We start from the raw sequence: 23,431 nt of genomic DNA on the forward strand, positions 1-23,431 counted from the left end.
AGTAGGGGCAAGGAGAAGGACGGAAACTATACTGTTACATACGGTCACTGTGGGGACGACGTCATCGATGCACTTATTGATGAAGCCAATGACTGATGTGGTGTCCATTGGAAGAACGCCATTGGAAGAATCCCAGAACATATTCCAGTCTGTGCTAGCAAAACAGTCCTGTAGCTTAGCATCAGCTTCAGCTGACCACTTTCTTAATGACCTTGTCACTGGTGCTTCCTGCTTTAGTTTTTGCTTGTAAGCAGGAATCAGTAGGACATAATTATGGTCAGATTTGCAAAATGGAGGGTAAGGGAGAGCTTTGTACGCCTTCTCTGTGTGTGGAGTAAATGTTGTCTAGATTTTCTTTTCCCTCTGGTTGCACATTTAACCTGCTAATAGAAATCAGGTAAAACTGATTTGTTTCCCTGCATTGAAGTCCGAGGCCACTAGGAGAGCCGCTTCTGGATGAGCGTTTTCCTGTTTGCTTATGGCCGTATACAGCTCATTGAGTGTGGTCTTAGTGCCAGCATCGATCTGTGGTGGTATATAGACATCTATGAAAAATATAGATGTAAACTCTCTTAGTAAATAGTGTGGTCTACAGCTTATCATGAGATACTTTACCTCAGACAAGCAAAACCTCGAGACTTCCTTAGATTTCATGCACCAGCGGTTGTTTACAAATATGCATAGGCCGCCCCCCTTGTCTTACCAGAGGCCGCTGTTCTATCCTGCTGAAAAAGCTTAACCTCTCTAGGGTATGTGGGACGAAATCGTCCCACCTACTCAACAGCCAGTGGAATCCCGTGGCGCGATATTCAAATACCTTAGAAATGCTATTACTTCAATTTCTCAAACATATGACTATTTTACACCATTTTAAAGACAAGACTCTCGTTAATCTTACCACACTGTCCGATTTCAAAAAGGCTTTAAAACGAAAGCAAAACATTAGATTATGTCAGCAGAGTACCCAGCCAGAAATAATCAGACACCCATTTTTCAAGCTAGCATATAATGTCACATAAACCCAAACCACAGCTAAATGCAGCACTAACCTTTGATGATCTTCATCAGATGACACTCCTAGGACATTATGTTATACAATACATGCATGTTTTGTTCAATCAAGTTCATTTTTATATCAAAAACCAGCTTTTTACATTAGCATGTGACGTTCAGAACTAGCATACCCACCGCAAACTTCCGGTGAATTTACTAAATTACTCATGATAAACGTTCACAAAAAACATAACAATTATTTTAAGAATTATAGATACAGAACTCCTTTATGCAATCGCTATGTCCGATTTTAAAATAGCTTTTCGGCAAAAGCACATTTTGCAATATTCTGAGTAGATAGCTCGCCATCACGGGCTACCTATTTTGACACCCACCAAGTTTGGCACTCACAACTCAGATTTACTATAAGAAAAATTGGATTACCTTTGCTGTTCTTTGTCAGAATGCACTCCCAGGACTTCTACTTCAATAACAAATGTTGGTTTGGTTCAAAATAATCCATAGTTATGTTCAAATATCCTCTGTTTTGTTCGTGCGTTCAAGACACTATCCGAAGGGTGACGCGCCCGACGCGTTTCGTGACCAAATTTTTTTAAATATTCCATTACCGTACTTCGAAGCATGTCAACCGCTGTTTGAAATCTATTTTTATGTGAATTTTCTCGTAAAAAAGCGATAATATTCCGACCGGGAAACCCTGTTTTCGTTCAAAGACGAAAAAATAAAAACATGGAGTCGTCTCGTGCACGCGCCCCCAGTCTCATTGTTCTCAGATCGACCACTATCCAAATGCGCTACTGTTTTTCAGCCATGGCCTGCAAAGTCATCATTCAACGTTCTGCCGCCTTCTGAGAGCCTATGGGAGCCATAGGAAGTGTCACGTTACAGCAGAGATCCTCAGTTTTCAATAAAGAGAGTGTAGAAGGCCAAGAAATGGTCAGAGAGGGCACTTCCTGTAAGGAATCTTCCCAGGTTTTTGCCTGCCATATGAGTTCTGTTATACTCACAGACACCTTTCAAACAGTTTTAGAAACGTTACGGTGTTTTCTATCCAAATCAAACAATTATATGCATAGTCTAGTTTCTGGGCAGTAGTAATAACCAGATTAAATCGGGTACGTTTTTTATCCGGCCGTGCAAATACTGCCCCCTACCCTAGAGAGGTTAAAACCTGCCAACTGTATGTTAATCATGTCGTCGTTCAGTCACAACTCGGTGAAACATTAGATATTACAGTTTTTAATGTCTCATTGGTATGTGCTCGTAGTTCGTCTATTTTATTATCGATTGATTGTACATTGGCTAATATGACCGATGGTAAAGGTAGATTACCCTCTCGGCGACGGATCCTTACAAGGCACCCGAAACATCATCCACGATACCTCAGTCTTTTCCTCCTGCGAATGACAGGGATGAGGACCTTGTCGGGTGTCTGGAGTAAATCCTTCCCGTCCGACTTGTTAAAGAAGAAGAATTCCTCCTGTATGGGGTGAGTAATCGCTGCCCTGATATCAAGAAGCTCTTTTCGGTCATAAGACACGGTGGCAGAAACATTATGTACAAAATAAGTTACAAATAACGCAAAAACAACATACCCAATAGCACAATTGATTACGGGATCGCAAATCGGCGGCCATCTCCTTCGGCACCATAATATATAAATGTCAAATAAAGGCTTTTGACAAACATTTTCCCATGGCTGTTCTAGCGTGAGACGCAATATTTGGCAGAGAAGGTCCATCTATCAAATTGATTGAGGAAGTACCGTTGCTGAAACATGGGCCACGTTTTAGTCGTGTCTTTAGAAAACTACATTTCATGTGACACACAAAAGACATGAACCTTAGTGATATATATTATTTTTAATCACAGAAATATCATAATTTACATACAAATACAAAGAAGTATATTTGAGTGTATAAAAAATATAAAATAATACAACAATATAAAAACATGTTTAAAACTGTATCTAATGGTTAGCCCTGTGCCCCTGCCTTTTTGGCAGCCATCTTTGGTAGTTTTCACGAAAGTATTTTGTAACGACTCCTTTTTATTTGCTTTTTTAGAATGAGTTTACGTTTCATATTTAGCATATTTGGCTGCTGTTGTGCAGTTGTTGTTAAGTTGGAGGAATGGCATATTTCCTTCTCAGGGATTGGTGGACTGGGCTGTGAGATCAGCATGGTTGGAGTGTGAGAGTGGCCAGTGCTTTGGTGTGGACTGCCTTGTACAGGAGAGCGAAGCTAGAGGGTTAGAGAAGGCCATGTCCCTCCGTGTCCACCTTGCCCATCAACACGTAGTTCGCTCCTGAAAGAATGAATTAATACATGAATGGATGAATGAACCTATTTGTCAGTCAATTAGTCCATCAACCACATAGGCCAGACGGTTTTCCTCTCTAGGGTAGGGGGCAGTATTTGCACGACCGGATAAAAAACGTACCCGATTTAATCTGGTTATTACTACTGCCCAGAAACTAGAATATGCATACAATTGTTTGATTTGGATAGAAAACACCCTAAAGTTTCTAAAACTGTTTGAATGGTGTCTGTGAGTATAACAGAACTCATATGGCAGGCAAAAACCTGAGAAGATTCCTTACAGGAAGTGCCCTGTCTGACCCTTTCTTGGCCTTCTACACTCTCTTTATTGAAAACTGAGGATCTCTGCTGTAACGTGACACTTCCTACGGCTCCCATAGGCTCTCAGAAGGCGGCAAAACGTTGAATGATGACTTTGCAGGCCATGGCTGAAAAACAGTAGCGCATTTGGATAGTGGTCGATCAGAGAACAATGAGACTGGGGGCGCGTGCACGAGCCGACACCATGTTTTTATTTTTTCGTCTTTGAACAAAAACAAGGTTTCCCGGTCAGAATATTATCGCTTTTTTACGAGAAAAATCGCATAAAACTTGATTTTATACAGCGGTTGACATGCCTTGAAGTACGATAATGAAATATTTAGAATTTTTTTGTCACGAAACGCGTCACCCTTCGTCACCCTTCGGATAGTGTCTTGAACGCACGAACAAAACGCCGCTATTTGGATATAACTATGGATTATTATGAACCAAACCAACATTTGTTATTGAAGTAGAAGTCCTGGGAGTGCATTCTGACGAAGAACAGCAAAGGTAATCCAATTTTTCTTATAGTAAATCTGAGTTTGGTGAGGGCCAAACTTGGTGGGTGTCAAAATAGCTAGCCCGTGATGGCTGGACTATCTACTCAGAATATTGCAAAATGTGCTTTTGCCGAAAAGCTATTTTAAAATCGGACATAGCGATTGCATAAAGGAGTTCTGTATCTATAATTCTTAAAATAATTGTTATGTTTTTTGTGAACGTTTATCGTGAGTAATTTAGTAAATTCACCGGAAGTTTGCGGGGGGTATGCTAGTTCTGAACGTCACATGCTAATGTAAAAAGCTGGTTTTTGATATAAATATGAACTTGATTGAACAAAACATGCATGTATTGTATAACATAATGTCCTAGGAGTGTCATCTGATGAAGATCATCAAAGGTTAGTGCTGCATTTAGCTGTGGTTTGGGTTTATGTGACATTATATGCTAGCTTGAAAAATGGGTGTCTGATTATTTCTGGCTGGGTACTCTGCTGACATAATCTAATGTTTTGCTTTCGTGGTAAAGCCTTTTTGAAATCGGACAGTGTGGTTAGATTAACGAGAGTCTTGTCTGTAAAATGGTGTAAAATAGTCATATGTTTGAGAAATTGAAGTAATAGCATTTCTAAGGTATTTGAATATCGAGCCACGGGATTCCACTGGCTGTTGAGTAGGTGGGACGATTTTGTCCCACTGGCCCTAGAGAGGTTATATAAGTATCTTGTGCAGTGGATTAAAATAATCAGTTGTGTGAATTGGTGTGTGTGCTTGTGCAAACCAAGATGGCAAACCAAGACGTGTTTTGTTCGTCCTCTCATGTACTTTTGTATTTTTTGTCCTTTTTTGTATATATTTAAATTTTTATTTTCAATCTCTTTTCCATTTTAACTCAATTATACCTTCCGGTAACCTGCCTCACCCAATGTGATACAGAACCGCTATTATTTTAAATTTTTAGACCTTATAGGAAGAGCCACCTAGCCATCAGACGCTAACCAGCTAATTTAACTACAAGCTATTCAGTCATTGTTAGCCACTGTTAGCGGCCTTTACCTTCATAGATACCAGCCCTTTTTTTAGCTTGGATAATACTCGCCAGCCTACCAGTATCGGACTGTCTCTCCACTACAACGCCGGATTCCTGCCGTAATCCCTGGACCATTACTCCTGATCTTCACAGCCAGCTAGCACCCACCGAGTTACCCAGTACCGAAGCTATCCCTGAGGCCCACCTCCCGGCCTACTCAGTTGTTCACCCCAACTCCACCCAAACACGGCTAGAACCCACTACTCCACCGGATCCTTGCCGTAAGCTCTGGACCTTGGCACCGGATCACCGCTGCTACCGAGTGGCTATAGTGGCTAACGCCCCATGCCCTGAAGCTAGCACCAGTTAGCCGTGAGCCAGGCGCATCCCCGGCTAGCAAACTAAATTACTACATCTACAATACCTCATTCGCCATCTGGCTTGGATCCTTTGTCGACATGGTGCCCCACCGCACCACCACAACTGGTCTGCCGACGAATACTCCATCCGCTGTGCCTCCAACCGGCCTCCGTCAGACGTCGGAGCAGACGCTTCTACTAGCCCCGGGCTACTAACTTTAAGCACCGTGTCGCCCGCCGCCCGCGGAGTAGTCGCTACTACGCGGCCTTCCTGTTCCATCTACCGCTGCCCCCTGGACCCTATGATCACTTGGCTACATAGCTGATGCCTGCAGAACTGGCCATTTATCACGGTACTCCATTCTGTTTATTATTTGTTTATCTGTCGGCCCCAGCCACGAGCTCAGGCTGTGTGTGTAGTCAACCGACCCTCTCTGCCCAGTCATCGCCATTTTACCTGTTGTTGATGTTTTAGCTGATCAGCTGTTGTCTCACCCGTTGTTGTCTAGCTAGCTCTCCCAATCAACACTGTGATTACTTTATGCCTCGCTGTATGTCTCTCTCAAATGTCAATATGCCTTGTATACTGTTGCTTAGGTTAGTTATCATTGTTTTAGTTTACAATGGAGCCCCGAGATCTACTCATCATACCTCTGTTACCTCCTTTGTCGCACCTCCCACACATGCGATGACCTCACCCATTATAACCAGCATGTCCAGAGATACAACCTCTCTTATCATCACTCAGTGCCTGGGCTTACCTTCGCTGTACCCGCACCCCACCATACCCCTGTCTGCACATTATACCCTGAATCTATTCTACCACGCCCAGAAATCTGCTCCTTTTATTCTTTGTCCCCAACGCTCTAGGCGACCAGTTTTGATAGCCTTTAGCCGTACCCTCATCCTACTCCTCCTCTGTTCCTCGGGTGATGTGGAGGTAAACCCAGGCCCTGCATGTCCCCAGGCACCCTCATTCGTTGACTTCTGTGATCGAAAAAGCCTTGGTTTCATTCATGTCAACATCAGAAGCCTCCTCCTTAAGTCTGTTTTACTCACTGCTTTAGCACACTCCGCCAACCCTGATGTCCTTGCCGTGTCTGAATCCTAGCTTAGGAAGGCCACCAAAAATTCGGAGATTTCCATACTCAACTACAACATTTTTCGTCAAGATAGAACTGCCAAAGGGGGAGGATTTGCAATCTACTTCAGAGATAGCCTGCAAAGTTCTGTCACACTTTCCAGGTCTGTATCCAAACAGTTCGAACTTCTAATTTTAAAAATTAATCTCTCCAGAAATAAGTCTCTCACTGTTGCCACCTGCTATCGACCCCCCTCCGCTCCCAGCTGTGCCCTGGACACCATTTGTGAATTGATCGCCCCCCATCTAGCCTCAGAGTTCGTTCTGTTAGGTGACCTAAACTGGGATATGCTTAACACCCCGGCTGTCCTACAATTTAAGCTAGATGCCCTCAATCTCACACAAATCACAAAGGAACCCACCAGGTACAACCCCAAATCCGTAAACATGGCCACCCTCATAGACATTATCCTGACCAACCTGCCCTCCAAATATACCTCCGCTGTTTTCAATCAGGATCTCAGTGATCACTGCCTCATTGCCTGTATCCGCTATGGGTCCGCGGTCAAACGACCACCCCTCATCACTGTCAAATGCTCCCTAAAACACTTCTGTGAGCAAGCCTTTCTAATCGACCTGGCCCGGGTATCCTGGAAGGATATTGACCTCATCCCATCAGTCGAGGATGCCTGGTCATTCTTTAAAAGTAATTTCCTCACCATCTTAGATAAGCATGCCCCATTCAAAAAATGCAGAACTAAGAACAGATATAGCACTTGGTTCACTCCAGACCTGACTGCCCTTGACCAGCACAAAAACATCCTGTGGTGGACTGCATTAGCATCGAATAGTCCTCGTGATATGCAACTGTTCATGGAAGTCAGGAACCAATACACGCAGTCAGTCAGGAAAGCAAAGGCTAGCTTTTTCAAGCAGAAATTTGCATCCTGCAGCTCTAACTCCTAAAGTTTTGGGACACTGTAAAATCCATGGAGAACAAGAGCACCTCCTCCCAGCTGCCCACTGCACTGAGGCTAGGTAACACGGTCACCACCAATAAATCCATGATAATCAAAAATTTCAATAAGCATTTCTCAACGGCTGGCCATGCCTTCCTCCTGGCTACTCCAACCCCGGCCAACAGCTCTGCCCCCCCCCCCCCCCGCAGCTACTCGCCCAAGCCTCCCCAGCTTCTCCTTCACCCAAATCCAGATAGCAGACGTTCTGAAAGAGCTGCAAAACCTGGACCCGTACAAATCAGCTGGGTTAGACAATCTGGACCCTCTCTTTCTAAAACTATCCGCTGCCATTGTTGCAACCCCTATTACCAGTCTGTTCAACCTCTCTTTCATATCGCCCGAGATCCCTAAAGATTGGAAAGCTGCCGCGGTCATCCCCCTCTTCAAAGGGGGTGACACCCTAGACCCAAACTGTTACAGACCTATTTCCATCCTGCCCTGCCTATCCAAAGTATTTCGAAAGCCAAGTTAATAAACAGATCACTGACCATTTCGAATCCCACCGTACCTTCTCCGCTGTGCAATCCGGTTTCCGAACCGGTCACGGGTGCACCTCAGCCACGCTCAAGGTACTAAATGATATCATAACTGCCATCGATAAAAGACAGTACTGTGCAGCCATCTTCATCGACCTGGCCAAGGCTTTCAACTCTGTCAATCACCGTATTCTTATCAGCAGACTCAATAGCCTTGGTTTTTCTAACGACTGCCTCGCCTGGTTCCCCAACTACTTTGCAGACAGAGTTCAGTGTGTCAAATCGGAGGGCCTGTTGTCCAGAACTCTGGCAGTCTCTATGGGGGTACCACAGGGTTCAATTCTCAGGCCGACTCTTTTCTCTGTATATATCAATGATATCGCTCTTGCTGCGGGCGATTCCCTGATGCACCTCTACGCAGACGACACCATTCTGTGTACTTCTGGCCCTTCCTTGGAGACTGTGTTAACTAACCTCCAAACGAGCTTGAATGCCATACAACACACCTTCCATGGCCTCCAACTGCTCTTAAACACTAGTAAAACCAAATGCATGCTTTTCAACCGTTCGCTGCCCGCACCCACCCGCCCGACTAGCATCACCACCCTGGACGGTTCTGACCTAGAATATGTGGACCACTACAAATACCAAGGTGTCTGGTTAGATTGTAAACTCTCCTTCCAGACTCATATTAAACATCTCCAATCCGAAATCAAATCTAGAATCGGCTTTCTATTTCGCAACAAAGCCTCCTTCACTCACGCCGCCAAACTTACCCTCGTAAAACTGACTATCCTACCGATCCTCGACTTTGGCGATGTCATCTACAAAATAGCTTCCAATACTCTACTCAGCAAACTGGATGCAGTCTATCACAGTGCCATCCGTTTTGTTACCAAATCACCTTATACCACCCACCACTGCGACCTGTATGCTCTAGTCGGCTGGCCCTCGCTACATATTCGTCGCCAGACCCACTGGCTCCAGGTCATCTATAAGTCTATGCTTGGTAAAGCTCCACCTTATCTCAGTTCACTGGTCACGATAACAACACTCACCCGTAGCACACGTTCCAGCTGGTATATCTCACTGATCATCCCCAAAGCCAACACCTCCTTTGGCCGCCTTTCATTCCAGTTCACTGCTGCCAGTGACTGGAACAAATTGCAAAAATCGCTGAAGTTGGAGACTTTTATTTCCCTCACCAACTTTAAACATCAGCTATCTGAGCAGCTAACCGATCGCTGCAGCTGCACATAGTCCATCTGTATATTGCCCACCCTATCTACCAACCTCATCCCCTTACTGTTTTTATTTTATTTACTTTTCTGCTCTTTTGCACACCTGTATCTCTACATGCATACCATCATATGCTCATTTATCACTCCAGTGTTAATCTGCTAAATTGTTATTATTTGCTCCTATGGCCTGTCTATTGCCTACCTCCTCATGCCTTTTGCACACACTGTATATAGACTTTATTTTTTCTACTGTATCATTGACTTGTTTATTGTGTTATTGGCTTGTTTGTTATTTACTCCATGTGTAACTCTGTGTTGTTGTCTGTGTCACACTGCTTTGCTTTATCTTGGCCAGGTCGCAGTTGTAAATGAGAACTTGTTCTCAACTTGCCTACCTGGTTAAATAAAGGTGAAATAAAAAATAAAAAATAAAAAAATGCTCCTTTGTGTATGTGTGTTTAGGTGTCCAGTGTGTATGTGAGATTTTGCATACCTTTGCGTAGGCCAGGGCACTTCTTGCAGGTGGAGGTGAGTTTGATGGACGTGGCTGGTCCTGATTGGGTGATGACCAGGCGGCCACTCCTTTCGGCCTTGATGAGAGACACGTCCACAGTCACACTGCCCCTGGGGCCTGGGACCAAGGATGTCACCTTCCCCGTGATCACTGGTAGGGGGAGAGAGGGTGAAATAGTGAGATGTAGGTTGAGGATGAGGGAAAAAGGCGACAGGGAGGGGTGGAAAAAATAATGAGTGGAAGGGTTTGTACCATGATTCTAGTTCTATGGTTTGTACATTCTGACTCAATTATCCCACTCCCTTCTCTGGAATTAAGTGATGTGGGGATGTCCATTTGTGTAGGCAGAGATAATATATAATTGTCAAATAAAGGCTTATGACAAACATTTTCCCATGGCTAGTGTGAGTCGCAATATTGAGTGACAGTCTGAGAATGGCGTAAATACACTGAGTATACAGAACACCTGCTCTTTCCATGACACAGACTGACCAGGGGAATCCAGGTGAAAGCTATGATCCCTTGTTGATGTCACCTTAAATCCACTTCAATTAGTGTGGATGAAGGGTAGGAGACAGGTGAAAGAAGGAGTTTTAAGCCTTGAGACAATTGAGACATGGATTGTTTATGCGTGCCATTCAGAGGGTGAATGGCAAGACAAAATATTTAAGTGCCTTTGAACGGATTATGGTAGTAGGTGCCAGGTGCACCGGTTGAGTGTGTCAAAAACTCCAACGCTGCTAGGTTTTTCATGCTCAACAGTTTCCCATGTGTATCAAGAATGGTACACCAACCAAAGGACATCCAGACAACTTCACACAAATATGGAAGCATTGGAGTCAACATGGGCCAGCATGGGCCAGCATCCCTGTGGAACGCTTTCAACACTTTGAAAAGTCCATGCCCTGACGAATTGAGGCTGTTCTGAGGGCAAAAAGGGTTGCAACTCAATATTAGGAAGGTGTTCCTAATGTGTTGTACACTCAGTGTAGTGATTTATTTATAGATACAGTACCAGTCAAAAGTTTGGACACACCTATTCATTCAAGTGTTTTTCTTTATATTTTACTATTTTCTACATTGTAGAATAATAGTGAAGACATCAAAACTATGAAATAACACATATAGAATTATGTAGTAACCAAAAAAGTGTTAAACAAATCAAAATAAATGTTGTATTCTAGATTCTTTAAAGTAGCAACCCTTTGCCTTGATGACAGATTTGCACACTCTTGGCATTCTCTCAAACAGAATCATGAGGGATGCTTTTCCTACAGTCTTGAAGGAGTTCCCACATATGCGGAGCACTTGTTGGCTGCTTTTCCTTCACTCTGAGGTCCAACTCATCCCAAACCATCTCAATTGGGTTGAGGTCGGGTGATTGTGAAGGCCAGGTCATCTGATGCAACACTCCATCACTCTCCTTCTTGGTCAATTAGCCCTTACGCAGCCTGGAGGTGTGCTTTGGGTCATTGTCCTGTTTAAAAACAAATGATAGTCCCACTAAGCGCAAACCAGATGGGATGGCGTATCACTGCAGAATGCTGTGGTCGCCATGCTGGTTAAGTGTGCCTTGAAATTGAAATAAATCACTGACAGTGTCACCAGCAAAGCACCCCCACACCATCACACCTCCTCCCAGCTGGGAACCACACATGCAGAGATAATCAGTTTCACCTACTCTGCGTCTCACAAAGATATGGCAATACTAGAAAATCTCAAATTTGGACTCCTCTGACACAAGGACAGATTTCCACTGGTCTAATGTCCATTGTTCGTGTTTCTTGGCCCAAGCAAGTCTCTTCTTCTTATTGGTATCCTTTAGTAGTGGTTTCTTTGCCATGAAGGCCATGAAGGCCTCTTCGACCATGAAGGCCTAATTCATGCAATCTCTTCTGAGCAGTTGATGTTCAGATCTGTCTGTTACCTGAACTATGTGAAGCATTTATTTGGGCTGCAATCTGAGGTGCAGTTATCTCTAATGAACTTTTCCTCTTCAGCAGAGGTAACTCTGGGTCTTCCTTTCCTGTGGCGGTCCTCATGAGAGCCAGTGTCATCATAGCACTTGATGGTTTTTACGACTGCACTTATCATTTCAAAGTTTTTGAAATGTTCTGCATTGACTGACCTTCATGTCTTAAAGTGATGATAGACTGTCATTTCTCTTTGCTTATTTGAGCTGTTCTTGCCATAATATGGACTTGGTTTTTTACCAAATAGGGCTATCTTCTCTATGCCACCCCACCTTATTACAGCACAACTGATTGGCTCAAAAGCATTAAGAAGGAAAAATATTTCACAAATGAACTTTGAACAAGGCACACCTGTTAATTGAAATGCATTCCAGGTGACTACCTCATGAAGCTTGTTGAGAGAATGCCAAGATTGTGCAAAGCTGTCATCAAGGCAAAGGGTTTGAGGAACTTTGAGGAATCCAAATGTAAAATATATGTTTTTGGTTACTACATGACTGGTACTGTATATCAATATATATGAGAGAGATGGTCATTTTCCCACAGCACATTGTTTTAAGCTATTTATAATAATTGTTCTTAGTGCTGTGGCTTCTTCCTAACTGTCTCCCATGCCAATGAACGAACGAACGAACGAGAGAGAGAGAGAGAGAGAGAGAGAGAGAGAGAGAGAGAGAGAGAGAGAGAGAGAGAGAGAGAGAGGAGAGAGAGAGAGAGAGAGAGAGAGAGAGAGAGATCAGTAGGGAAGACTGAGAGGAGAAGAAAATTTAAGGAGCAAGAAGAGGGTATATGAGTGTGACTCACCGAAATCATTAGGGCATAAGTTGGATTGTAGTGTTCCTGTCCTCTTACAAGCCTGGTTACACAGCGGGTTCATCGGTAGGGCTGCAAAATACACACACATGCGCGCACACACACACATACACTGTTATTTCAAAACAAAACGTATGAAAAGTAGCAGCAACAATCACAGTGGCCAGCAGCACAATGTCGGTAACACACTCACGTTTCTTGCTCACTGCAGGTTTCTTAGTCACCGTCTTGGTCCGGCCTTGTCCAGACTTAGCTGTCGCTTTAGGCTTAGTCCCTGATTTAGGTGTAGGCTTGGCTCCAGGCTTTTAGAGAAGAGTTTCTTTGTTGGTTTCACTGGTTTGGCCCTTGGTTTTGGTGTGGGCTTGGATTTCGCTTTGATGCTAGGTTTAGGGGTTGGCTTAGCCTTGGTACCATGTTTAGGTGTAGGCCTAGCCCCAGATTTAGGAATAGGCTTAGCAGGTTTAGATTTAAGTATGGGTCTGACTCCAGGCTTGGATGTGGGCTTACGTGGTGTAGGTTTCACTGGTATTCTTACACTAGGTCTGGTGACTGGTTTTAGGCTGGGCTTGGCCCGGATGGCTGACTTGGGTTTAGGGGTAGGCCGGGCTGGTTTGGCCAGCTTGAAAATAGAGTTCTGGGTTGTGGAGGCGACCCGAGGCCCGTGGATGGTGTCTCCCTCCGCGGAGGGTGCCCGGGACCCTCGGGGAATGCTAGAGTAGTGGGCCATGAAGCCATTAGATGTCACACTGAGGTCCGACACAAACTGAACCAGGAGCTAATTTCCATTAGTCACTATGGTCCTGTAGGAGAGAAGGGAATGGAGGAGAGGAGGGAGAGGAGGGAGAGAGGGAAGAGGAGGAGGGAGGAGATGGAGCAGATGGCGGGAAAGAGAAATGAGGGGGAAGAGAGAGGAGAGGAAGAGGGAAGCGTGAATAGCGAAGGGAAGGAGAGGGGCGAGAGAGTGAAAGGGAAGGGGTAATTTTGGATTTAAAAAATATATGCTCAGGTAGTGGAAATTTGGCAGCCATCTCAGTTTTCAAAATATAAGTTAACAACTTTCGATAAACATTTCAATAACATAGTAGGAACATTTTCTGACCCTGGTACCCTGTCACCACAGTACTTCCCAATGCGACGCGAGTCGTCCCTCTCGCCTCCATTGAAGAATGCCACGTAGTCATAGCGACAGTAACTGTCAGCCTCAATATCCAACTTCTCAAACTTGACCTTGATCACCTAGGAAGACATAACTCATAATGTCATGTCATTCATAAGATGACAGAAACACAGCACCAAACATACAGTAGAGTACAATGTTCTCTACCTTAATAGTATTATAAATACCCTGTAACAATTGTTAGTGTTATTACATTAACCATTGTTTTTACATTAACTGTTGCTACATGTTGTTAAGTTACACAAGATACAAGTTGCTCACACCATTCAAACCAATGAGGGTTCGGAACTTGGAAGCCAATTATCTCAAAATCATATTTTGGGAGATAGAACCTTATAATTCAAAGGTCACAATATGTTCTAGTTATACAATATACAGAACATTCGGAAAGTATTCAGTATTTCTGCAGCATTGAAGGTCCCAAAGAACACAGTGGCCTCCATCATTCTTAAATGGAAGAAGTTTGGACCCACCAAGACTCTTCCTAGAGCTGGCCGTCCGGCCAAACTGAGCAATTGGGGGAGAAGGGACTTGGTCAGGGAGGTGACAAAGACCCAATGGGAGAACCTTCCAGAAGGACAAGCATCTCTGCAGCACTCCACCAATCAGGCCTTTATGGTAGAGTGGCCAGACGGAAGCCACTCCTCAGTAAAAGGCACACAACAGCCCGCTTGGAGTTTTCCAAAAGGCACCTAAAAGACTCAGACCATGAGAAACAAGATTCTCTGGTCTGATGAAATAAAGATTGAACTCTTTGGCCTGAATGCAAAGCATCACGTCTGGAGGAAACCTGGCACCATGCCTACAGTGAAGCATGGTGGTGGCAGCATCATGCTGTGGGGATGTTTGTAGCGTGGTTCGTTCTGCGTTGTGTACTTTTAATCAGGACACTGCCACAACTGGAATTATGATGGTTGAATCATGTTTATTGGTCCTGCACACGAAAAGACAACACACAATATGTTAGCCCTCGGTGCAGTCACAGCTCTCGGGCACCTTGCTAGCTGAAGGTCCGGCCAAAAGAGCAGAGCCAGAAGAGGACAGAGCGGAGCGCAGAAGAGGACCGAGCAGAGCACAGAAGAGGACCGAGCAGAGCCAGAAGAGGACAGAGCAGAGCCAGAAGAGGACAGAGCAGAGCCAGAAGAGGACAGAGCGGAGCGCAGAAGAGGACCGAGCAGAGCACAGAAGAGGACCGAGCAGAGCCAGAAGAGGACAGAGCAGAGCCAGAAGAGGACAGAGCAGAGCCAGAAGAGGACAGAGCGGAGCACAGAAGAGGACAGAGCTGAGCCAGAAGAGGACAGAGCGGAGCCAGAAGAGGACAGAGCGGAGCGCAGAAGAGGACCGAGCAGGGCACAGAAGAGGACAGAGCAGAGCCAGAAGAGGACAGAGCGGAGCCAGAAGAGGACAGAGCGGAGCGCAGAAGAGGACCGAGCAGAGCACAGAAGAGGACCGAGCAGAGCCAGAAGAGGACAGGGCAGAGCCAGAAGATGACAGAGCAGAGCCAAAAGAGGACAGAGCAGAGCCAAAAGAGGACAGAGCACAGAGCAGAGCCAAAAGAGGACAGAGCAGAGCCAAAAGAGGACAGAGCAAAGCCAAAAGAGGACAGAGCAGAGCCAAAAGAGGGCAGAGCAGAGCCAGAAGAGGACTGAACAGAGCCAAAAGAGGACAGAGCAGAGCCAGAAGAGGGCAGAGCAGAGCCAGAAGAGAGCAGAGCAGAGCCAAAAGAGGACAGAGCAGAGCCAAAAGAGGACAGAGCAGAGCCAAAAGAGGACAGAGCAGAGCACAGAAGAGGACAGAACAGAGCCAGAAGAGGGCAGAGCAGAGCACAGAAGAGCAGGCTGTTTGTGCGTGTGTGTGTGTACGCGTGTATGTGAGTGTGTGTGTGTCTCTGTATCTCCCCCCTGTGGGCAGTACTCCTTTCAAAGTCTGCCCAAATGTGATAGTAATAGTGGTTCTCAGAATCTGGGGGCCAGGCTGTGACTGACCCAAATATAACAGTCCGTCAGACAGATGGACAGACAGCCATGCAGACTGATAAAGGGGATTGACAGCAACAGAAGAGCAGCTGTATTATCAAGGAAGTATGCAGAGACATAAAACCCTCATCTGGAAGTAACATCCTCCCAATGAAAAGCTTGTGCATTCTCACATTACAGGCAAACAGTTCCTTTAATTCCTACAGAAAAAGGCTTGGGACATTAAAGGAAGCTTAAAAGTGTTTATAAATGAATAGAGAACATGATTCAGTTAAATGATCCAAAGGTAGACTCCCTCGATGTATGTCCGCAAACACCTTCAAATCCAATCAGAGATAGAAAGCACACTGTTTAGTTTAACTGTGAATTGGGGCTTAATGATCCGTTACAGAGCTGAGATTGGGAGATGTCTGACTGCTGACGTTCTGTTGTCGTTGAGCCGACAGTAGAGTTTCCCATATCAAGATAGAAACATGGCCAGTAGAAAGAAGGCTGTGTCAACAACAGAACACACAAGTACTATTGCACTTTGATACTTGATGCTCCCGACTCTTACTGGAAACACTTTATATTGCCTGTTTCTCCATAATCTTTACATTAATCACTTTTGACATTATCTTGTCAAGCTATCCAGAGTAATTTGCAGAGCTCTTATACAAAACATGACAGATTAATCTAAGACAAGTACTTCTACATAGTGTTCTGATCTCACCATGACCAACTGTCGGAAGGCAACACATTGCATCATCCAGTTGGCAAGTGTAATAAAGGAGTTATTAGACTGAAATGATCGCACGTTAACACTGTCCCAATGTTCACACTGAAATGACCGCACGTTAACACTGTCCCAATGTTCACACTGCAATGACCGCACGTTAACACTGTCCCAATGTTCACACTGAAATGATCGCACGTTAACACTGTCCCAATGTTCACACTGAAATGACCGCACGTTAACACTGTCCCAATGTTCACACTGAAATGACCGCACGTTAACACTGTCCCAATGTTCACACTGAAATGACCGCACGTTAACACTGTCCCAATGTTCACACTGAAATGACCGCACGTTAACACTGTCCCAAGTACACTGGCTGGAGAAATCACACTGCTGTCGGGAGTCGATCCATTTCAAAAGGACCTCACATGTGTTTTTCAGATAATAGCCAATGGAGGAGATGGTTGTGACATGCTTTAGGAATGGTTCCATATCCATTTGGATGGATAGTAATATGTTTTATGGTTACTACTGAAATATGTCCCCTGGAGTTACCTCTAGATGGAAATGGAACTTTGATAAGACTAGTTTGCATTCCATTGATCATTGGACATGGGGTTTTCAGTTCAGATCTCCAGAATGAAGTACCTTACAGTGGTCTACAGTATTGAAACTGACAGGAAAATGATTCGTTTGAAATTGGTTCCTATTAAGCCCATATGAAAATATGCATATCTCTTTCCATCAGAAGGACCACTGAAAATATCAGAATATCTCACACTCAAAATATCAGAATATCTCACACTCAAAATATCAGACTATCCCAATGAGTTTTGAAAGATATAGTGTGAGGAAATAATGTAATTCCCTTGTACAGTAGCAGTGTTAGTTTAGGACCATGCATAAATAAAGGGTGATGATCTGGAGTTAAACCTGCGATTCTCCTTTTGATACGGCAGAGTACTCACGCTCAGTACAGAGGGCTGGCATACTGTACAATACTGCATGCAGTGCATGAAAGCCTGGTTTTATAATAAGTCTGTCTGACTGAAGCTTAGAGGAGAACAATAGGTTAGCAATAACAAGAGACTAGAGGAGCTTCTATAAGAGAACAGAGGGGCTATTTTCAATAACACTTACACTGAGGGGAGGGCTGGACGGCACACTGGTGGTTACAGTTGTTGCTGAGCTTGTTGATCACTCCAGTGATGTTCTCCACCTTGCTGTCCACGATGGCCTCCACGTTCCTCATGTTGATGAGGCTTAGTTCCTCTAGACGGCCCTGCAGAGCCGTGATCTGGCCCCGTGCGTTACGCAGGCTGCTGGACATCTTGTTCATCTTCACCTGCATCTCAAACACAGAACCGCCGTTTGAGCCAGTGCCTTTGCCTTTGCCAGAACCGGTGCTAGTGCCAATGCCATCCCCATCAGGTCCTGTGTTGGTTCCCCCGTCTCCTCGTTCCTCCTTACTGGTGCTAGACTGTATTTCCAGAAACCCTGGTCCCATCCCCGTACCGGGACCCCCTGCTGCCTCCCCGCTGTCCCTCTGCAGGCTCTGGTCAGCCTGCTGCCGGCACTCCAGACAGTCCCTCTTCAGCCGGTTCACCGTCTCCTTCAGGCTCTGCAGCTCCTTCATGGTCTTCTCCAGCATCCTGAACTGCTTGGGCAGCTGGATGGTCAGTGGAGGCAGGGTGATCTGGTAGGGGCAGTCGTCCTCTTCTCCACACTGGCCAGAAGGCTTCATCCTCACAGGGCAGCCCCCTGAAACCCCTCCTGTAGCAGGCTTATCCTGGACCTTATCCCATCTCTGGGCTCCGTCTCCTGGGTCTGCTGCGGAGCTCCATGGGACTGCCAGCAGAAGAGTGGTGAAGGCCACAACACACAGCACGACCAACCTCATGGTGTGTGTTTGACTGAGTGTGTGTGTGTGTGTGTGTGAGTGAGTGTGTGTTTCTCAGCTACGCAGTCAGAGAGAGTGAGAGCAGCGTGAGAGAGCAGCCTGCAGGAGAGTGAGCGCAGGAGACTGCCTCCTGCCTGAGATAGTTGTGTCATTAATATCAGGGGAGAGAGAGAGAGAGGGAGGGGTGGGTGGGAGGGGCTGTGTTGCGTAATTCCACCACTCCATACCAGCAGCAAAGTCAACCATTTAAAGAGAGAGTAGGAAGGCAGAGTTCTGACTGAGCTGCAGTCCTTTTAAAAGTCAGCCCATTTCCCTGAACAGACAAGTGAGTCAGTACAAAGGAATTAAGATACTCTCCTGTAGGTTTTCCCCATCTTGTTGTTTTGCTGTTTTGTGTTCTTGGATATTTAGCCTGAACTAGGACACTAAGCCCTTTATGAAGTGGCAGAAGTGGTCGGTTTGAGGGCCTTAGAGGGATGATACTGTCACGCCCTGACCATAGAGAGCCGTCAGGGTTCTCTATGGTGTTTTAGGTCAGGGCGTGACAAGGGGGGTTATCTAGTATTTTGTATTTCTATGTTTGTTGGTGAGTATGGTTCCCAATTAGAGGCAGCTGTTTATCGTTGTCTCTAATTGGGGATCATACTTAAGTTGTCATTTGTTCCCACCTACTTTGTGGGATATTGTTTTGTGCATGTGCATGTTGCACCACTGATGTCACGTTTCCTTCTTGGTTTATTGTTTTTTTTGGAAGTTTCACTGCAAATAAAGATGTGGAACTCTCATCACGCTGCGCCTTGGTCCGTCCATTATCACGACCGTGACAGAATATCCCACCATTCAAGGACCAAGCAGCGTGCTCGGGAGGATAAAGTGAGTTGGACCTGGGAGGAAATCCGGGGAGGATGCGAGTCCCTTCCTTGGAGAGAATCACAGAAAGATCAGGAAGGACAGCGACGACGCCGGGGACCACGGCCACACGGTCGCTCAGTTGGGGACTACGGTCCCGTGGTGGCTCAGTTGGTAGAGCATGGTGTTTGCAATGCCAGGGTTGTGGGTTCGATTCCCAAGGGGGACCATTACGGAGAAAAAAATGTATGAAATGTATGCACTCACTACTGTAAGTCGCTCTGGATAAGAGCGTCTGCTAAATGACTAAAATGTTATGTAAATGTAAATGTTTTTCAATGGCAGGGAGACTAGTCAGGTTCAAGGGAAAGATGAACAAAGCAAAGTACCTAGAGATCATTGATGAAAACCTGCTCCAGAGCGCTCAGGACCTCAGACTTGGGTGAAGGTTCACCTTCCAACAGGACAACGACACTAAGCACACAGCCAAGACAACGCAGGAGTGGCTTTGGACAAGTCTTTGAATGTCCTTGAATGGCCCAGCCAGAGCCCGGACTTGAAACCGATTGAACATCTCTAGAGAGACCTGAAAATAGCTGTGCAGCGACACTTCCCATCCAACCTGACAGACCTTGACAGGATCTGCAGAGAAGAATGGGGGAAACTCCCCAGATACAGGTGTGCCAAGTTGTAGCGTCATACCGAAAAATATTTGAGGCTGTAATCGCTGCCAAAGGTGCTTTAACAAAGTACTGAGTAATAGGTCAGAATACTTATGCAAATGTGATATTTCATTTTTGCTTTGTCATTATGGGGTATTGTGTGTAGACTGATGAGGGATTAAAAAAAAAAATCTATATTAGAATAATGCTGCAATGTAAAAAATGTGGTAAAAGTCAAGGGGTCTGAATACTTTGCACATGTACATGCCCTACTCCTTCAAAGAAGCCTTTCATTAACACAGTCACAACACCGCAGTCAGGTGGTATACACACACACGCAAATTTTAACCCATAACTTGAGGACTTGCATCAAGCTTCCAGGACAGTCTCAGAATGTCAAATAAAGTTATCCAATGAAAAAATAAAGATAAAACAGGTGTGTGCTGATGCTGTGTTGTGATTGGTATAGCTTGACGTTGCTGGGCTCCACAGAGATGTGCCAGGAGCAGCTGATGCCTGCTGGGTAATCTGAGTTGGGCCAGTTGGGGGTCTTGACAGAACCCTGAGCCTTCGTCAGCCTCCCCCCACAAAACTGGTTCTCTGAAGAGAGGTAGTGAGAAAGAGAAAGACCATGCAAATTAAATTCTAATGAAAGCTAAAAAAAGACACAGTACACAGTTGTGAATGAGGGTTGAGGAGTTGAGAGTGTGTGAGAGTGAGTGTATGAGCAGCTGTTTGTGTAAATTGTGGCTGAATACACAGTAGAGCCACAGTAAAAGAGAAGAGAAAGAAATGAAAAGACAAATATAAAGGAATAAAGGGTAACCTCACCATCCATGTGTGGTTTCCCTCCTTGATAGTGAGCCACAAACCCCCGTCCTCCTGTACTACTATCAGAGACCATCTCCAGCATCATGGTGTTGGAGGTAGAGATGAGAGCCCCGGGGCGGAACGTCCCACAGAACCTCCCCAGCTTCTGCACCGTGTGCGAGTGGCCGTTGTACACATCCAGGTAGTCATAGTGACAGGTGGGGTCGGCCTCCAGGTCAAACATACGGAAGGAGAGCATGACGACATGGCCTTCGGGGACCTGGGTATTATGGGATGTAGATGAGGGGGGTAAAAGGTCAGACGTTAAGCCTTAGAGTGTCAAGTGTTTGGTTATAGCCAATTGGAAATTGGTGTTGGAGGTATTTCTGTGTTTGGCCGGTATTCCTGTGGATATGGTTGAGAGTTGAATATGCTGATTGTAAGTCGCTTTGGCTAAAATTGTCTGCTAAATGACCATACAGTACCATACAGTATCATGACCCTATCAGGACCTTCCACTAAAGGTCGGTCCCTCTCCTTGTTCAGGCGACGTTCGGCGGTCGATGTCATCGGTGTTCTAGCCATCGCTGATCCACCTTTCATTTTCCATTGGTTTTGTCTTTGTTTTCTACACATCTGTTTTTTATTCCCCAATTACATGTTCATGTATTTAACCCTCTGTTTCACCCATGTTTTTTGTGCGTGATTGTTTCAAAATTCATTTTGGTTCATGATGGCTGGTACTTCGACGGGTGCTGTTTTCACCCATGCGTAATATATTTACCGTTTGTATTTGGTCAAGTGTATTTGTTACCTTGTGCCTTTATTTTTGAGTAAAGTACGTTGCTCACTCATTTTGCTCTCCTGCGCCTGACTTCATGCACTAGCTACACTCACCTTCTGACAGGACCATATCAAAGGACACCTTGATGTTACAGTGAGTCACACTCATGATTTGATCACTCATTATCTTACTATTGTCTGACCAGGTCATATAGAGGCATTATAGCTGCATCATAACTGGATTTATAATATTGAGTGAGCTGTAGTTGTAGTGTCATAGAGTGTTGCGATGTACACTGAGTATATAAAACAGTAAGAACACTTGCTATTTCCATGACATAGACTGACCAGGTGAATCCAGGTGAGAGCTATGATCCCCTATTGATGTCACCTTAAATCCACTTCAATCATTGTAGATAAATGGGAGGACACTGGTTAAAGAATGATTTCTAAGCCTTGAGACAATTGAGACATGGATTGTGTGTGTGCCATTCAGAGAAAAATATTTAAGAGCCTTAGAACGGTGTATGGTAGTAGGTGCCAGGCGTGTTGGAGAACTGCAACACTGCTGAGATTTTCACACTCAACAGTTTCCGTATGTAACGGGGGGTGCAACTCAATATTAGGAAAGTGTTCCTAATGTTTAGTATTCTCAGTGTATATTCTGCACTGTTGGTTACTCACAGCGATATACCAAGTGCATTTGCGGTTGGGTTTGTAGTGGCTGGGGAAACCCTCACTGCCCACAAAGCCTGAGTCTGAGAGAGCCTGAGAGAGTTAGAGAGTGCATGAGAGAGAGAAAGAGATGGAGAGAGAGATGAACTGTATTGCCTCTTTTTGCAATCATTGACATGAGTTCAAATTATTTTAACTAATCATGGCATATTTTATACATTTAGAAAGCTGTTTCAGAAGTCGCAGGAATTTTGCTACCACTACTAGTGGGGGCAGAACCCCTCTCCACCAACATACCAAAACCACAGGCGCACAGTCCGACTCTGTTCTCCGATCCTGGGAAGGACCAGTGAACTCTCATCAGTGAACTTTCATGTTTTTGTAATGGTAGGCCCAATCTGGGGCAGTAGCACTGATAATATGTACGTTGTGGCATATTCAAGCATACAAACACGCATACACTCGTGTTCAAGCGATGTCACACCAGAGAATTGTCACCAGGCACACACTTTACTTTGGAATGGGGGCACAGGCAGACACTGGCACTTTGAAAACCTGAAAACAGTGAGTACTACACATAGCCTGTTATTTAACATGTTTTAACATGTGTGTGCATGTGCACACACGCACACACACACACACACACACACACACACACACACACACACACACACACACACACACACACACACACACACACACACACACACACACACACACACACACACACACACACACACTGATCAAAGCGGTGTCACGCTTTCTACAACTTTACAGCAGCCCACAGGCTCATTAATTCAGCTTCTGGCTGTATAAAAATCATATAAAAAAACATTTAATGGTTTTGAACTGTAGGAACATAAAGTTGGAAAAGGTGTCAGGGGGTTGGAATATACTGTACTGTATATACACACAGCACAATATTCCAGTCAACACTTTTTATCACAACACCCATAGCTAAACTCATAGTTCACCGGTGTCCTGTCGTAGAATGTTTGGTTTGTAGATGTCAACAACATTTAAACTATCTACTAACCCTAACCTTAACCCTTATCCTAACCCTAAACTAAACCTTTACCCGAACGCTTATTCTAAATCAGGGATGGGCAACTGGCCCCCTTTTGTAGGCCTGCGGACCAATGTGGTTGTTCATCAGCAGCATCAGGGCTCCCGAGTGGCGCAGCGGTCTAAGGCACTGCATTTCAGTGCCATAGGCATCACTACAGACACCCTTGTT

The 23,431-nt window shown here is 45.0% G+C and overlaps 1 pseudogene across 1 annotated transcript in view; it reads right to left on the reverse strand.

Annotated features, from left to right (window-relative positions):
• Positions 1-2,165: 2,165 nt before the first annotated feature.
• The window catches only part of LOC106577467 (procollagen C-endopeptidase enhancer 2-like), a 31,451-nt pseudogene continuing 10,185 nt past the window's right edge, over positions 2,166-23,431 (reverse strand). Inside the window, exons 3-10 of the transcript XR_014381312.1 lie at positions 22,204-22,287; positions 20,758-21,016; positions 20,402-20,526; positions 13,744-13,880; positions 12,838-13,444; positions 12,636-12,716; positions 9,838-10,008; positions 2,166-3,321 (exon numbers count right to left, since the gene is read on the reverse strand). The product of XR_014381312.1 is annotated as a procollagen C-endopeptidase enhancer 2-like (transcript). The remainder of the gene's footprint in view (positions 3,322-9,837; positions 10,009-12,635; positions 12,717-12,837; positions 13,445-13,743; positions 13,881-20,401; positions 20,527-20,757; positions 21,017-22,203; positions 22,288-23,431) is intronic.

The sequence above is a fragment of the Salmo salar genome, chromosome 18 (genome assembly GCF_965601325.2).
Source record: "Salmo salar chromosome 18, fSalSal1, whole genome shotgun sequence".
In the NCBI taxonomy this organism is placed as follows: domain Eukaryota; kingdom Metazoa; phylum Chordata; class Actinopteri; order Salmoniformes; family Salmonidae; genus Salmo; species Salmo salar.